Genomic DNA, 14,835 nt, shown 5'->3' with positions numbered 1-14,835 from the left:
ATGAAACCTTTGCAAATAGTCGACCATACCAAATGTAAGTGTATCAGTCCCTGAGTAACATTTGGGAAATCCAAGATTCCACTTTATAATGAGTATTTGTAAAATTGCATCTATTATTCAATCGTGACATTGAATCTTAAGTGGTTAGCTATATCCAAATTAGGATCCTGAATATCCTTTTTTCATTTGCACCTGGCAGTCAGCATAAAGAAAGCATAAAATGAAGAGGAGAAATGAAAAAATGCTTCTATAATGTTCTCCCTGGCTTTGCCTTGTGTGAACTCTGTTATGTTGCAGTTTTCTAAATATAAAAGAAATCTGGACAGCATGACAAATACTCGACATAAGTTATAGGTAATTTTCAATGTTCTACTCAATGGTATAAATTCCAGATACATGACAGTACCCCTTTAAATTTCAACCTAAACTTTTGATGTGCATCGTTCTGTTTAACTATTCTGGTTGACATAATGTTACCAGCCAACACACAGATCTTTTTAAGATGTGAAGACTTTCAAAATCACTATTCTAATATAAATTGGACAATCGCAATGGAAGGAAATAGCTTACTCATATAAAACTGAATTTTTTTTAATATATCACATATTGTGAGCATTTTTCCCCAATCAGGGATATTACATTAAAACAATTAAAGCAATGTTCACTGTCCAAACCAAAGAAAAAAAAGTTACCTGCGCTCTCTCCTTAATCCCTATGAATTTTTAAACAAATGGAGGTTTTTTAGTTACCTCCAATGGCCATGAGAGGACCTCCATTTGTTTAAAAAATACATAGGGATTAAGGAGAGAGCGCAGGTAACTTTTTTTCCTTTGGTTTTTACTAGATATTGGGGCTGATGTGTACTGTAGTCATTGCAGCCACCCAGTGATGGGAGTGAGCGCAGGACTTATCTTTCTGCATAATGTTCACTGTCTGCTATACAACTATACTGCTTGCTATTTGAGTTTACAGGGAAACAAAAAAAAATGAAAATAAATAATTTAAAAATATATAGTATATTTTTTTCGCATACTGTAATATCACGAGTTAGTTCAATTATGTGTCAAGGTGAGATGCAAACGTGTGTATTGCATTTTCAGAACCTACAGAAGTAATGATATCTCATAGTGGGTGGACAAATCCACTCAACAGATTTAAATGGATTCTGTCAGTCATTTACCTGACCTTTCGTTCCCCTGAAACAATTTTCTTACGGACGTCTGTAACACCCACCTCTGGCCCCCCAGCACCTCTTGCGGTAATCACTGATTTTCCCTGCTTACAGATGCTTTCCCAAGCAGGGCATATGTCCTCCATGACCACAAGTAATGCCGTTCCAATGGGAAGTTCTTCTGCTGTCTCTGTCAAATTTTCAGCATAGAGTCTTTCGACAAAAAATTGATGGGTGGGACCAAAAATTTTTTTAAATAGGTTTTTCTCCTAAACTATACAATTGTGTACAGATAAAATGTTCTTTCCGAAGAGCATGAGTGATAGGGTGTTAGGTCTCCTTTAACTCAATTCTTTGACATTTAGGCGTTTGTTTATGCAGCCTTAGGCACACCTTCCATGACTGTGACTCACACAGCCTCCCTAAACACTTTCTTAAAAAGAGGTATAATTCTTAAACTTCCCTTGCGCGGTCTTTTTAATTTAGAGATTTTAATCTCCTGCTCTGCTAATTTGTCATTAGGACTCATAGCAACCTCCTGTGTTTGGTTAGAGTTGGATTAACAGAGCAGGTAGTAAGATCTTCTAAAGAAAACACACTGTGCTGATTGTTGTATTTTTTTTGAGGCTGTGACAGTCACGGGGAGCCAACTGAGGTGTGGCTAGAACTGCTTAAACAAAGTGATTAAACTCCTAAATTAAACAGAATTAAACAGTGATACTGCAGGCAAATATTATATATATATATATCATGCTTCATTAAACTAAAGTTGTTTTGGTACTTATAGTGGTCTTTTAATAACTTAGCTCTAACTAACAGAAGCCTAAGAACATACATGATGTGCAGCTATCTTAATAGAGGGTAAGATAAACACTGCAGGTTGGTGGAGGCCTGAAAGAGTGGGGTTAAGGATAAAAAAATGTATCATTATATAGGACATTCACTCCTATCCCTGGGACTTGTTATAGATTAATAGCAGGTTGATATCGTCATAAATATATTAAACGCACAGTTTCTCAATATGATGTACTACTTTCAGAAATTAATTTTGTCTGGAGAGACGTATTAATATTACATAAAATTTTTGACTGAAAAGTTGCATGAGGAAAATTTCTGCTGAAATAATGTAAGGAAAAACATCACCGCCACCCAAACATAATTTTTTTTTTTCTGTTACCTATAGATGAGATGCATTGGATTAGAAATAAAAGCGAGTGACTCTTTGTGGATTAATGATGATTTTGAACCTTACTTTCGAAATGCTCACTTCGTTGATTTACCCGTTTCATTTAAAAGATCAGTTTTGTGTTCATTTTTGATTATGTTTTTTAGCGGAATAATTATTCTATATGCACATTTCTTTGTTATATCTATGTGATTATTTAGCTGTTGATGTATATAACAACATTATATACTCCTTCTCCTGTACCCGTGCAGTTTTTGGCTCCCCGTTAATGCAGGGATGTTTGTAAAGAGTTCATTCAAATGTGGAAGCGCATTTCGCGGATGCAACTGGATTTTACAAAGTTACTAATTACCTTCAAAAACTTCCTTTGATTTTGAAGCCGTCTGATTAAGTAGACGGTCTTACAATGATTATTCACATTTATATCAATTCTCTCCTTAACTTATCTATTTGTAATAATAAATGGGCATTTGTTTGCCTAAGTATTTCTTTAGTATATATACTTCATTACATGTCTAAGTACAAAGATGCCTTGGCAGATTTGTACATGGGTTGCCATGACAACCCACACTCTTATCAGTATAATGAAATTTATTACATGGTACTCTATTATTGATGACAGTATCTCACTATATAGGATGGTTTGTTGTAAATGATATAAATAAAATGGGAGCTTGTGCTTAGGCTGAACTGGGTCGAATGAGGATTTATTCTGACACTGTGTTTCCGTGGTAACGACTGACGCCACGACTGATAAAAATGTAATAAAACTATTCCATAAGAGGGGTCTGAGTCTAGTTAACCCCTTAAGGACCAAAATTCTGGAATAAAAGGGAGTCATGACATGTCACACGTCATGTGTCCTTAAGGGGCTAAATGGATTCTTGAGAACCTAAATAAGTTAAACGTAAGGCTATTGATGTCAATTTGAATGTGAATGTTGTGTTCTAAAAAAAAACCCGGGTTTTCATGGCAACTTGCAACTGAATGCATTTAAATGTATACAAAAACAAAAAAATACTACTAAAAACAAAGGACACATCAAGTGCGTAATTCATTCTAGAAGACCCTGTTTCTATGGAAATGTTTTATACTATGAAATTCTCATATAAAGACTTGGGAACAATATAGAATGACCTTAATCAATCTCATAACGAAACAATGTTTAAATGTATACATATCATTATAGAAATATGGATGGCACGTATATGTACTGATTTCCATGTTGAACTGTATATCTAGAACCAGAATATTATTAACTCTATAGTATATCTTTCACTATATACTATACTACCATAATACCACTACTATACTGGTATAAATTGTTAGACAACATGTTCTTGCTTCTTTACCACGTAAGTATTTTCATTGGTATTATAGTGATTTCTATTATTCCAGGATTATGACCTGGTACGTGTTCTTTATAGGAAGCGCAGTCCAATTTGAACTTTTGTTTTTATTCTGTAGATGTGTCAGGGAGAGACGACAAAAGAGGAATGTAATTTTGTTTTGTTTTTTCTTTTTGGTTGTGTTTGTCTAATCTCTATCTTTTTGATTAGTATACCCTGCTTCCAGTGGAATAACAAAGAGAGGTTGTAAATTGGTGAACATTGCTGCTGTGTGGTCTTCGAATGGCATGAACCTTTTTACATCCCAACTTCTTGCGATGTTCACCATCCTAGGCTAGATGACTGAGGTGCAGAATTCCATAGCTGGTCTATACTGGGTTGTCATACCAGTAGGGGAAGAGTTGCCTTCACTCACGCTTACTTCAGGGTTGATATTAGCTGCAGTACAGGATCCAAAGATCCTCTTCTACCACTATCCTAAGAAGACCAGAGAACCACCACCGTTAAATACTGATGGAACTTTGACAATCCCGTGTATTTTTTACCTGGCAATCTTCAGTAAGATCCATTCACAAGGCAGTCAACAGTCAATGTGCTAACCTGCTTTCTATTGACTGCATATCAAGGCCTGTTACCGGTGGGATATATATATTCATGGACCTTGGAGTCCCACAAATAATATTTAGAAAAATCTTTCTCTGTTTTTTTTTTACAGCAGCTCATTATAGACATGCCGAAACGTTGTTTTTTTTTTATTGACTCTGTCCCTGCTTCTCACTGATTTTGGTATGTTTTTTTGCATTTTTTATATGTCTGGGTTTTGTTTATACTAGTATTACAGTGGTCTGTTTGCATGATACTTCCTTCATTTATATATCACGCATTGCGCGTTTATGTTTGTCTAAAAATATTTATTTTTGATAAATGCTTTATGTTAGCATGATTTTGTATCTCTGTGGATAATATTTAAAGAGACAGTCCTATAGTATACCCATTTAATAAAGATTTTTTCATATATATAAAGATTTATGGTTGTGCTCCTTACTCTATTTACATTTTTAGTGGCCCACATGCCTGTGTTTCAAAGTCCACATTTTAATGCCGTTGCCCAGGGCTGAGTTGGAAATTGATCCACGTCTATGTTGAAACATGATTTCCATTCAATAACATAAACCTATGAATATACAAAAGCACACATGCAGAAACAAAAAGAGGGGGGTGCCAAAACATTTCCTTTTTCAATTCAAGTGGAAGACCCCCAAGGAGAAATGCTGGCGGCATGTAGAGACACTTTGATTAGCCACAATCATGATAATTTACTGACTGCTCCACTTTGAGCATCTCAGGACTTACAGTTAAAAGATGATGACTCACAATATTGTTTTGATGTCAAATTATGTTATGAAACATCTAAAATGTGAATTTTTTAACTGTCCCCTTGCTAGATAATACACCGTAGAACTGTAGAGCAGACATTAAGACGGCTAACCTCTGAACCCCAGATGTTTGTATTTCGAAAAGATTGCCAGAGCCCTAATGGGACATGAAATTCACAGGCACATTGGGTGTTTAGCAATTGCATTTTCTTACTTCTAAGGCATCAACATATTCTGCAGCGCTGTACAATGGGTTAATATGATTGAAACTGAGCAAATGCACATCATTATGGTTGGTCTTTGCAAATTTTCAAAGTTAAGTATAATTTAGGTTCAGTTTACCTACTTTGACCTAACATTTAAAATCCACCTTGAATTCTTTAAAACATCAGACAATTTAAACTTTAGTGAGTAACACTTTTACTACACAAACAGCAGACATATCTTCTGTGTTGTAAAAATAGATCCTGAGAAGTCCAGACAAGTATACAGTTGTGCCTAAGATTAAAGGGACCATCCAGACCCCTTTTTCTTTTATGTTGCAAATGGGGGTCCCTAGTACCAGTATGGGATCCCATTTGTGTTGTGTTAAAAAGGTATTTACTAAGATTGTGTTACAGATATGTCAGGTGATGAAGTCAGCAATCCTGTGGGTTTATACATATTGCACATTGATCCTAATAGTTGCAGGGTTGTATGTTGAGTTCCCATCAGAGTCAACTAAGCCTTTCATCATTCTTATGCCGGAAAAACAGAGACTTGTTTGCATCAATATCTATATCCCAGGACAGTACACTTGGAAACTATCAAAAGTCAAATATTTCCTTCATGCATAAATTATGCAAGATTACTCTTAAGAAGTCATTTAGAATCATTTCAGTTTTGCTAGATCACAAATGTCAAACTGTGGCCTGCAACTCCGATATTCTCTTAGCTAACCTGCCAGCAATACCTCTGGGTCCGCAACTCAAATTCTCTGTTGTAGAAATTAATTAGGGAAATTACATAATGAATTTGGGGGTAAATCTGTGTAATTGTAATGAGCTTGTGTGTGATTGATTTGTTGTTATTGACACATATGCCCAGAGGGTCCCCTTACTGAATTAATGTAATTTGCTTTTGCAGATAAGAGCTGTGAATACTGCCTTAAAGGGGAAGTATCAGGGCAAATATATTCTTTCTCTTCTAAAATCAGTTAAAATCAGTCCGTTTTTTTCTTCATTGATGCCTTAAACTTACTTATCTGATAATGTAAAAGTCAAGTGTTTTCATATAGTATCCGTGATTAGATCTGTCATAACTTTGTATATGGATAGGATGCAATAGGCTTTCTTGAAATAGATTTACATAACAATGTGGCATTCGTCCTTGCTTTATTCTGAAGACCAACTGATTGCAAAAAAAAAGGATAATGATAATTTTGTTTAATGGAAACGTATATGTTTTTTTTTTATGTAGTTAGATAGACAGACAGACAGACAGACACAGGCAGACACAGACAGACAGACAGACAGACAAAGAAAGATAGATAGACAGACAGACAGACAGATAGATAGATAGACAGACAGATAGACAGACATAGATAGATAGACAGATAGATAGATAGATAGATAGATAGATAGATAGATAGATAGATAGATAGATAGATAGATAGATAGATAGATAGATAGATAATGGATAGATAGATAATAGATAGATAGATAGATAGATAGATAGATAGATAGATAGATAGATAGATAGATAGATAGATAGACAGATAGACAGACAGACAGATAGATAGACAGATAGATAGATAGACAGACATAGATAGACAGACAGACATAGACAGATAGATAGACAGACAGATAGACAGACAGATAGATAGACAGACATAGATAGACAGACAGACAGACATAGATAGATAGATAGATAGACAGACAGACAGACAGACAGACAAATAGATAGACAGACAGACAGACAGACAGATAGATAGATAGATAGATAGACAGACAGACAGACAGACAGATAGATAGATAGATAGATAGACAGATAGACAGACAGACAGACAGACAGACAGACAGACAGACAGATAGATAGATAGATAGATAGATAGACATACACAGGCAGGCAGACACAGACAGACAGACATAGATATATAGATAGATAGATAGATAGATAGATAGATAGATAGATAGATAGATAGACAGCATTTCTTTTACAATGCCTAACTGCATGAAAAAATAAAATCCATACTTCTCACAGTGTTTTCATTCTGTTTTTTCCAAAACTCTGCTCTTGAACCACATTCCTACATCAATATGTGGACATTCATGATTCATAGAACACTCTGTGTTATAGTTAGGTCAGGTGCTTGACTATTATTATCATTATTATTAGTGGCTTTTTTTAGCACTTCTCTCACTGAGCTATTGATTTACATACACATATATTGACATCCAATCATGCAGCGTAGGAACATGCACATTGAGCTGTAAATGACTGACAGTGGGGAGTCGGAGAAATTTGAGAATTATTAAGTCCTTTTATTTTAGTTGCCCATTTAATTAGCTTCAGACATATTCTATAAAAGGCACAAATGAACCGTTAAGCAACCAATGTAAAGGGGAGTCTTACCAGCTGGAAGGGTTGCCAGATCTGTCATAGACTACTTATACAATGTCTCCATACTGAGGGTCAGCGGCATTCATGTGCTGCGGAGGTAGATCAGTTAACCAATTGTGGCTGTTCTTTTGGCTTTCCTCTTTAATGGACAGGAGTCCAACCCGCAGCTTGTAAATTCTAGATAGAGATCAGTATAGCAGGGCAGTATTTTGAAGTGTGATTTTTAGTGATGTACCGAACTGTCCACCGGCGAACAGTTCCCGGCGAACTTAGCGTGTTCGCGTTCGCCGCCGCGGGCGAACACATGGGCGGTTCGATCCGCCCCCTATTCGTCATCATTGGGCAAACTTTGACCCTGTGCCTCTCGGTCAGCAGACACATTCCAGCCAATCAGCAGCACTCCCTCCCTTCCACACCCTCCAACCTCCCTCCCAGCATCCATTTTCGATTCATTCTGAAGCTGCATGCTTAGTGAGAGGAGGGAAAGTTTAGCTGCTGCTAATTAGATAGGGAAATTGATAGCTAGGCTAGGGTATTCAGTGTCCACTACAATCCTGAAGGACTCATCTGATCTCTGCTGTAAGGACAGCACCACAAAAAAGCCCTTTTTAGGGCTATAACATCAGGCTGCTTTTTTTTTTTTTTCCTGTGTAATGTAATTGCAGGTGCCTGCCTGCCAGCTTCTGTGTGAGGTTCACATTGGATACTGTGCCTACTTGCCCACCACTCATATCTGTTTTAACAATTGGTTAAGCTTTAGATTTAAAATAAATAATTTGTTTTCACTGTAATAGAAGAGCAGTTGCCTGCCTGCCAGCTTCTGTGTGAGGTTGGATGCCTTGCCCATTTGCACAGTCAGTGCCACAACTCATATCTGTTTTAACAATTGGTTAAGCTTTAGATTTTAAAGAAATCATTTTTTTTCACTGTAATAGAAGAGCAGAGTCTATTCTGCTCTGTGTCAGTGTGTATCAGGGGCTTTGAGGACAGGTGTCAATGTTAGGTGATTTCTGCCCTTTATGGATTAAAAGCAGACTCTGCATCAACTGTGTAATTTTCCATGGGAGTTTTGCCATGGATCCCCCTCCGGCATGCCACAGTCCAGGTGTTAGTCCCCTTGAAACAACTTTTCCATCACTTTTGTGGCCAGAAAGAGTCCCTGTTGGTTTTAAAATTCGCCTGCCCATTGAAGTCAATGGCGGTTCGCGCGGTTCGCGCGGTTCGCGCGGTTCGCGCGGTTCGCGCGGTTCGCCGGTTCGCGAACATTTGAGGAAGTTCGCGTTCGCCGTTCACGAACCGAAAATTTCGGGTTCGCGACAACACTAGTGATTTTCTTAAAAAGAAGGGAGAGTGGGCAAAATAGGTAAGCAAAATGGTTACATAGACACACCTACTGAAGCTTATATTTATAATAGTATTCAGAGGAGCAATAAACTGCCATACCCAGGCTCGATCCGGGAATACCATGTACCACCAACAATCTGGCCTACACACATTTATCTACACCATTCTTAAATCCACACACGTACTTGTCACGAAATGCACATGTATCAGGCACAATCATAAGTGCCAATCTCTGTTCTTGCAACAGCACAGTTAAATTTGTCAAGGTATACAAAGAATGGCACAAAATCATACACAAGAATTGTGAAAGTGTAGAAAAACAAACCATTTTCTCCCTGTTAAAAACGCACGTGCGGATAACAGATTGCATGGGTGGCCATCAACCTCTCAAGAATGTTTTCGTTGGGAAAAAAAAACAATTTCTTCGACAAATAGCTTTTCTGTAACAGATCTGCGGATGAGCCAATAGAGCAAATGACAAATAACGTGCTCAATTCATTTGTCTTTGTGACTGTCTGTTAAGTAATAGCAAACACCAATGAATCATATTAGCTCGTGCTCTGTAAACTGCAAACCATTTTAGTGGATTACTTCTATTTGAGTGGAGATGAGGAAACCTTTTAATGTACAATAAACACTATTATCTAGCTGTGAGAAGGGCTTTGAATGTTGTTAGCTCAAGATGCTAACAAAACAGGCAAGTTTTAAAAGTCAAGTAATGTTAACTTTGTCTGAATTTCCGATGTAGCACCCTAAAGGCCAACATTTTAATCTCCATGCACTGTTTCCTTTATCCTCCTCTGTTTCATTTTGATTACCCTATCACTTGCCTCTATTGTATCGTAAACTTGGTTCCTGTCAGTCAGTCCTGAATCTCTACCACTAGTCTTGACATTGCACTGCCATTTCGGCAATTCTTCTACCAGTCTTGACTTTGCATTGTCAATTCTGAATTTAGAATTTAAAGCAGTATCTACTATAATTTTAAGGTAGGAAGGTCCAGAAGTTAGAAAGGGGCCTAAATCTATGAGTTTGCTTGACCTCTAAACCAGTAACCTGCCTCGGTCACCGTGGGATCTTAATTCTTCTTTGCAATGATTTATGAATTTCTGTCCTCAAACTTGACATTGCACTGTAACTTGTGAATTGCTGACATTAATCTTCATTTTTCACATCTCAAGCATCGCTTCCCGTGTCACTGTTTTAAAGCATTACTGATTTATTACTAAAGTAGGTGTCTAGTCTACCTGATTTGACTGTGGGTAATTGGGGGGAGAACTTCAGTCATCTTGTAAACTTACTAATGTGCAATAAAAAGACCCATAAAAAGCTTAGTTGTTATCAGATTTTCCAACTCCTCTCTCTGAGGACTCTTGGCTAATTGGGTGCATGGTTTCAGTACGGGGCACAGTTGAATGTTTAATGAGATGGCATCCACCTTGCAAGCCAGGATTTAGTGCAAAAAAGTGATTACGCATTCATGCTGCTGATATGGTCAGACATTCACAAATTATGTTATTAAAAGCACATAAAAGCAATTTCCCTTGTGTCCGTGCCACACAGCATAATAGCGAGTGACGCAGTGTCGCACAACAGGATGGTTTACAGAAGGTATTGTGGCAGAGTCTCAGAAATGGGCGATCAGAGAAAGTAACCCCGACACTCAACATATGGAACCTAAGCCAGTCTGAATCTGCTACATTTGAAAGGTTTTCTTATAAAAAAAGTGTGCTTTAGCAACTATAAAATGGCCAACATCAGCAAACCGTGCAATAAGGCTTCCAAAATCAGACAATCAACAGTAAATTGAGCCTGACTGAAATTTCATTAATGTAAAACTCTAATCAAGGGTCTCGTTAAGGTCCATGTGCACTCATCTCCGTCATAAATCTTTGCACATACTGTCGTGCAGAAATAATTGTAAAGCTCTCATGATTCATTTCAAATTGTGTTTGTATATAAACATCTCTACCATGTACCCTTGTTTACCCGCAACCTTCAAAGAATTGTCGGAACAAGATGAGAAATGTTTCCAGGAGATCTGTCAAAGGTGGCTCCAGTGGGTCAGTTTTTAACGGAGCTCTTATCTCTCCAACGCAATATCATATTTTTAAATCAACGGGGCTTTTTCCTTAGAGATAGAAATGACAATTATGCTTGTTTCGGGGAAGCTGTTTGTGTCACATCATCTTGCAGCGTTGCACTTTGAAAAATAAATGAAATGCTGAGGGAGAGAGATGATGTTAAAGCCTATAAAGCGTGTCTGGATAATGTGTTTCACCTCTGACCGTAGCGGCTGATAAAACATCCATTGGGAAGCAATATTCTAGCAGTGATACATTATGCCTAAAAAAAAGTTTTTAAATTCTAACCTTTTGAGTTTTATTTACCTCCGGTACTGGCAAAAAAGATTATATCAACATAATTTTTATTCTACAGCAAGCTTAAAAAAATGTTTCCCCTTTTTTTCTTTTTTTATTTGGCCGTAGCTTTTGATTATAGAGCAGGGGTGCTAATAATATTTTCAAAGATTTCTGTGAATTTCTTCTTTATGAACCAGCTCATCATTGTACCCTGGTATAGTCTTACAGACTTTTTAAAACTTACCTTGAACTAAATAGCGTAAGTAGATAATACTGAGTTTAATGAACAGTCATTTTAATTGCCACACATTATATGGCAAGAATCGTGATGTTTCCAGTGGAACAGCCATATCTCAGCACCAGAATTAATATATGAAAAGGTGCTACCCCATGCTAAATGGGGGCACTCTTGTCATAATGCCAAGTGATGTCAGTGCGTAATTTCAGTGCGCCTTGCTTGCTTGAAGACTGACTCTTACTTTGACCCCTTCATTGATTTAAATAATTTTAGAATAACATGTATATGAAGTAATGCATTACTAATACATAAACATAGCGTAACACGGTATATGATGCTGTAAAGACAAAATTTAAAACTAAAAAACTTTAAAAATGATGTAAATGAACATAATTTTGATGTTTCACTTATTGATCAGTCATTATAAAAAATGTTTTGGAAATGCCAAACTTACAGTGTCTTTTATCCTGCAATATTTCACACGGTGTTTGAAATGTTAGTGTGAAAGTAAAATCTTAATTTAAATAGGTGTTACAAAAAAAAGGCTTTAAAAAAATGGTCAAATACCTTTCTTATAGGTATTTGTAAGGCTCCTGAAGGCATTACTAGCAGCACAGCTTACTAAAAAAGTAACATTGTAAAAATGCCAATAATGCCCACATTAAGTAAATACAGTTAAATCATATTTTTCTAAAATAATAGCATTTACAACTACTATAGCAATCTTTATTAATCTCTAGAATGCTTATGTAATACTATCAGTGAAATATCAGCCTCCCTCTCTCTGACTGTAGGAATGATAAGGCCCATTAAAACTTCCTTTACTGTTTGGAAGCAAGTAAGAGTAAGCTTACATTTTCAGCAAATTTGCAGGCACTATATAAATGTCTTCTGGCAAAGAAATTCTTTCCTCTAAAAACTGGTAATCGTTACTAGAGTATAAAGCAAGGCTTTATGGGCTAATTTCATTCTGCAAAATATATATAAAATAAAGAAGTTAATACTCAAATTAATTAGTGAAGTCATAACTCACAACTGTTTTGCCTTGAGGAGTCTGTCCCACCTTTCCACATCCAGGAGACAGTCCTCTGGCAGCACACGAAAAGCACATCATAATATGCACTTGCACTGTGCAGAGGGAACTAGGACATGCAGAGAACATTTCAGAAGCAATGTATGCATTGTCCTTCTGGTTGGGGTCGATCCAGAATGTTGCCCATCAGCCTAGTGTTCTTGATGCTGGACTGATATTCCCCAAGACGGGTTTATTATGCCCACTTCCTGGGATAGGCCACAAATTACGTGGGTCACCAGTTGCATCACTGGTTATGCCCCAATTTTATACCTCCAAAAAAAAAGCCACCTCTAGTTAATGTGCCCAGGAGATCGCTTTTTCCCCCGCTCTACCTCTAACTGGACTTCTGACGATGATACTTGCAGTCATTCATTTAGTAAAACCCAATACATATTTCATGCCACTTACAAATGACTGTTCAAGCAATACTGATGTGTTTATATAAAGCTTTATTTGTGCTTAACTTTTACTAGTTAAGTCGTCAAAAAATGTAATTTCGTATTATCAGAAGTGGTGCATAGATTTTACAGCACTGTAACCCCATGTGGATCTCTGACTTCCCTTTAGTCCCGCATCACATCATTTTCACCTTTTTAGATTCTGCCTCTGCCAATCTGCTCATTCTCCCTGTCTCTTTTATCAGTGTCTTTCTGTCGCACACTGCATGGGCATGTGTCTCTTGCCTCTTCTGTCTCCTTCCTGCTATTTTTCTGCCAGTCTCCTCTGTCATTTTTATCCTAAATTGCAATTACAGGTTACGGAGAGGCAAATGAGGAAACTCAAACATATTTATTACTTTCAAGGCAATACGGCAGGGGAATTGTTAGCCTCTCAGTTGAAAAAGCAAAACTTACAAATTCCATACTTAGAAAGATCAGATGGCACTAGGGTAGGTAATCCGGTACAAATGGTGGAGGAATGTGCAGCCATTTTCAGCAACATCTCTCACTGTCTCTCCTCCAGTCTGCGTGTGTTGAAGGTTGATGAGAGCAATCTGCGTATGTATAATGAAGGCTCTGTGTATGCAGGGTGCTTGTTCTGCTGTATTATAGATTTCGTTTCTATTTTTCCATAGCTGAGATTCTTGAAATGATGGACTAAAAATCCCAACGAGTTTCATCAAAGAATCTTTCAATGGATCTCTCACCTGAAAAACATCATATAAAATTAAACTGTCTACACATTGGGTAAATCTGTTTCATTTGTGTATGAGAATTTTGTTAACATATTTGCAAGTTAATTACTGTCAGGATTGGGACAGGGATCCAACACGCAGAGTACAAACAGGTACAGGATACGTATACCGGACCTTAGAATGGCCGGACTAACGTACGGAGAGTATAGAGAATGGTCAGAGACAAGCCGAGGTCGAGGGAACGAGAGGACAGGTAAGCGAGGAACAAGCCGGGTCAAGGATAACAGAGGTAAACAGAGTAAGTCAAACAAGCCTGGTCGGAACCAAAGGGATAACAGAAAATACCAGAGCACTGTGTGACTAGACAGGCTAGAACCACGACAGGGCAATGAGCAAATGGGAGAAGCAAGTTTAAATACCCTGGCTCGGAGGGAGAGACACGCCTCCGACGAGATCTGATTAGTCTCTAAAGGATTGAGTGACAGGTCGTTCCGGGCTGGCGTCATGACGTCGGTTTCCGGACGTCCTGCTACAAAAGGAAGTGACTCCCTCGCGGCCGGCATTTACGTGACCGGGAGGACCACGAGGAACAGAGGAAACAACCCGTCCGGATGGATAGACGTCTAAGTCTCTGCCTCTCTCGGAGGTAGAGACCTCAGGTACCCTGACAATTACCTAGCTTTAAGTCATTTTACTCCTCACCATGCATTTGTTCTCATTTACCAGCAAACATTTGTTCCCAGTTTTCTCTTTGCCTTCTTATTTCGATAATTTTAATGCGTTTTATAGCAGACACAGACATCACAAGCGAGGAGAAATTTTGAAGGTTCTCTGCAAATGTCCATTACATTACGAATTCTACAGATGGTTTGACAAAGTCATATATTATTCCATTAAAACAAAAAGGAATGACTGAACTTTGAATAGTCAAACTCATAAAATATAAACCATTTTTTGTAGAATTTTAGGATTCTTCCTAAACACAGTACATTGTAAA

The sequence above is a fragment of the Pelobates fuscus genome, chromosome 8 (assembly GCF_036172605.1).
Source record: "Pelobates fuscus isolate aPelFus1 chromosome 8, aPelFus1.pri, whole genome shotgun sequence".
Taxonomy (NCBI): domain Eukaryota; kingdom Metazoa; phylum Chordata; class Amphibia; order Anura; family Pelobatidae; genus Pelobates; species Pelobates fuscus.
This window is presented reverse-complemented; position numbering follows the sequence as displayed.